The sequence below is a fragment of the Eleutherodactylus coqui genome, unplaced genomic scaffold, assembly GCF_035609145.1.
Source record: "Eleutherodactylus coqui strain aEleCoq1 unplaced genomic scaffold, aEleCoq1.hap1 HAP1_SCAFFOLD_509, whole genome shotgun sequence".
NCBI classification, from domain to species: Eukaryota; Metazoa; Chordata; class Amphibia; order Anura; family Eleutherodactylidae; genus Eleutherodactylus; species Eleutherodactylus coqui.
Window position 1 is genome coordinate 57,501 of NW_027102369.1, and position 3,931 is coordinate 61,431.

Below are 3,931 nucleotides of genomic sequence, written 5' to 3' on the forward strand. Positions count from 1 at the left end.
GCTCCAGGCGCCGGGCAGGGTGGCGGACCCGGCTGGCCAGGCCGGCGGGGGCTGCGGCTGCCGGGGCTGAGCCGAGTATTAGTGCATGTCCTGAGAACCGGGAAGGGGACAAACCGGTGGCTCCAGGCCGGGTTGGAGTTCCAGGAGGTCGGCCTGACTCTGGAGGTTTTCCCCTTAGCTTTTCCCCATAGGCCAAAAGGGGGGAAGTCAAAAAAGCACCCCCAGCAGATGTATGCAGAGTTGGGCTGGGGGGTGACGGAGAGCGGGCTGTTGGCAGCTGTGTGGTGGCTGCTGGCAGCCGTGTGCTGGCTGCAGGGGTGGTCCTGGGCGGCTGCGGAGGGCCCCCTGAGTGCAGCTACCAGCGGTGGCTCAAGACATTGCCTGAGCCTCCGATGTGCCCGGGCAGGACACCCAGGAGGCGGGGAGCAGCCCCCGCTGAAGCCCACGGCAGTTGGCAGAGATGAGTCTTTGAAAAAAACGACAAAGTCCAAACGCTCCAGGCGCTGGCCAGGGGTGCGGACCGGGCTGGCCGGGCCGGCGGGGGCTGCGGCGGCCGGGGCTGAGCCGAGTGTTGACGCATGTCGTGAGAACCGGGAAGGGGACAAACCGGTGGCTTCAGGCCGGGTTGGAGTTCCATGAGGTCGGCCTGACTCTGGAGGTTTTCCCCTTGGCATTATCCCATAGGCCAAAAGGGGGGAAGTCAAAAAAGCACCCCCAGCAGATGTATGCAGGAGGGGCTGGGGGGTGACGGAGAGCGGGCTGTTGGCAGCTGTGTGGTGGCTGCTGGCAGCCGTGTGCTGGCTGCAGGGGTGGGCCTGGGCGGCTGCCGAGGGCCCCCAAAGCGCACCTACCAGCAGTGGCTCAAGACCCAGGCTGACCCTCCGATGTGCCCGGGCAGGACACCCAGGAGGCGGGGAGCAGCCCCCGCTGAAGCCCACGGCAGTTATCAGAGATGAGTCTTTGAAAAAATGACAAAGTCCAAACGCTCCAGGCGCTGGCCAGGGGTGCGGACCGGGCTGGCCGGGCCGGCGGGAGCTGCGGCTGCCGGGGCTGAGCCGAGTGTCGATGCATGTCGTGAGAACCGGGAAGGGGACAAACCGGTGGCTTCAGGCCGGGTTGGAGTTCCATGAGGTCGGCCTGACTCTGGAGGTTTTCCCCTTGGCATTATCCCATAGGCCAAAAGGGGGGAAGTCAAAAAAGCACCCCCAGCAGATGTATGCATAAGGGGCTGGGGGGTGACGGAGAGCGGGCTGTTGGCAGCTGTGTGGTGGCTGCTGGCAGCCGTGTGCTGGCTGCGGGGGTGGGCCCGGGAGGCTGCGGAGGGCCCCCTGAGTGCACCTGCCAGCGGTGGCTCAAGACATTGCCTGAGCCTCCGATGTGCCCGGGCAGGACACCCAGGAGGCGGGGAGCAGCCCCCGCTGAAGCCCAGGGCAGTTGGCAGAGATGGGTCTTTGAGAAAAAATGACAAAGTCCAAACGCTCCAGGCGCTGGCCAGGGGTGCGGACCGGGCTGGCCGGGCCGGCGGGGGCTGCGGCGGCCGGGGCTGAGCCGAGTGTCTATGCTTGTCCTGAGAACCGGGAAGGGGACAAACCTGTGGCTCCAGGCCGGGTTGGAGTTCCAGGAGGTCGGCCTGACTCTGGAGGTTTCCCCCCTGGCTTTTCCCCATAGGCCAAAAGGGGGGAAGTCAAAAAAGCACCCCCGCCAGATGTATGCAGATGGGCTGGGGGGTGACGGAGAGCGGGCTGTTGGCAGCTGTGTGGTGGCTGCTGGCAGCCGTGTGCTGGCTGCAGGGGTGGGCCTGGGCGGCTGCGGAGGGCCCCCTGAGTGCACCTACCAGCGGTGGCTCAAGACATTGCCTGAGCATACGATGTGCCCGGGCAGGACACCCAGGAGGCGGGGAGCAGCCCCCGCTGAAGCCCACGGCAGTTGGCAGAGACGAGTCTTTGAAAAAAAATGACAAAGTCCAAACGCTCCAGGCGCTGGCCAGGGGTGCGGACCGGGCTGGCCGGGCCGGCGGGAGCTGCAGCTGCTGGGGCTGAGCCGAGTGTCGATGCATGTCGTGAGAACCGGGAAGGGGACAAACCGGTGGCTCGAGGCCGAGCTGGAGTTCCAGGAGGTCGGCCTGACTCTGGAGGTTTTCCCCTTAGCATTTTACCATAGGCCAAAACGGGGGAAGTCAAAAAAGCACCCCCAGCAGATGTATGCAGAAGTGGCTGGGGGGTGATGGAGAGCGGGCTGTTGGCAGCTGTGTGGTGGCTGCTGGCAGCCGTGTGCTGGCTGCAGGGGTGGGCCTGGGCGGCTGCCGAGGGCCCCCAAAGCGCAGCTACCAGCGGTGGCTCAAGACATTGCCTGAGCCTCCGATGTGCCCGGGCAGGACACCCGGGAGGCGGGGAGCAGCCCCCGCTGAAGCCCACGGCAGTTGGCAGAGATGAGTCTTTGAAAAAAACGACAAAGTCCAAACGCTCCAGGCGTGCCGGCCAGGGGTGCGGACCGGGCTGGCCGGGCCGGCGGGGGCTGCGGCGGCCGGGGCTGAGCCGAGTGTCTAGGCATGTCCTGAGAACCGGGAAGGGGACAAACCGGTGGCTCCAGGCCGGGTTGGAGTTCCAGGAGGTCGGCCTGACTCTGGAGGTTTTCCCCTTAGCTTTTCCCCATAGGCCAAAAGGGGGGAAGTCAAAAAAGCACCCCCGGCAGATGTATGCAGAGTTGGGCTGGGGGGTGACGGAGAGCGGGCTGTTGGCAGCTGTGTGGTGGCTGCTGGCAGCCGTGTGCTGGCTGCAGGGGTGGGCCCCGGGCGGCTGCGGACTGCCCCCTGAGTGCACCTACCAGCGGTGGCTCAAGACATTGCCTGAGCATACGATGTGCCCGGGCAGGACACCCAGGAGGCGGGGAGCAGCCCCCGCTGAAGCCCACGGCAGTTGGCAGAGGCGAGTCTTGGAGAAAAAATGACAAAGTCCAAACGCTCCAGGCGCTGGCCAGGGGTGCGGACCGGGCTGGCCGGGCCGGCGGGGGCTGCGGCGGCCGGGGCTGAGCCGAGTGTCTATGCATGTCCTGAGAACCGGGAAGGGGACAAACCGGTGGCTCCAGGCCGGGTTGGAGTTCCAGGAGGTCGGCCTGACTCTGGAGGTTTTTCCCTTAGCTTTTTCCCATAGGCCAAAAGGGGGGAAGTCAAAAAAGCACCCCCAGCAGATGTATGCAGGAGGGGCTGGGGGGTGACGGAGAGCGGGCTGTTGGCAGCTGTGTGGTGGCTGCTGGCAGCCGTGTGCTGGCTGCAGGGGTGGGCCTGGGCGGCTGCTGAGGGCCCCCTGAGTGCAGCTACCAGCGGTGGCTCAAGACATTGCCTGAGCCTCCGATGTGCCCGGGCAGGACACCCAGGAGGCGGGGAGCAGCCCCCGCTGAAGCCCACGGCAGTTGGCAGAGATGGGTCTTTGAGAAAAAATGACAAAGTCCAAACGCTCCAGGCGCTGGCCAGGGGTGCGGACCGGGCTGGCCGGGCCGGCGGGAGCTGCGGCTGCCGGGGCTGAGCCGAGTGTCGATGCATGTCGTGAGAACCGGGAAGGGGACAAACCTGTGGCTCCAGGCCGGGTTGGAGTTCCAGGAGGTCGGCCTGACTCTGGAGGTTTTCCCCTTAGCATTTCCCCATAGGCCAAAAGGGGGGAAGTCAAAAAAGCACCCCCAGCAGATGTATGCATAAGGGGCTGGGGGGTGACGGAGAGCGGGCTGTTGGCAGCTGTGTGGTGGCTGCTGGCAGCCATGTGCTGGCTGCGGGGGTGGGCCTGGGAGGCTGCGGAGGGCCCCCTGAGTGCACCTGCCAGCGGTGGCTCAAGACATTGCCTGAGCCTCCGATGTGCCCGGGCAGGACACCCAGGAGGCGGGGAGCAGCCCCCGCTGAAGCCCACGGCAGTTGGCAGAGATGGGTCTTTGAGAAAAAATG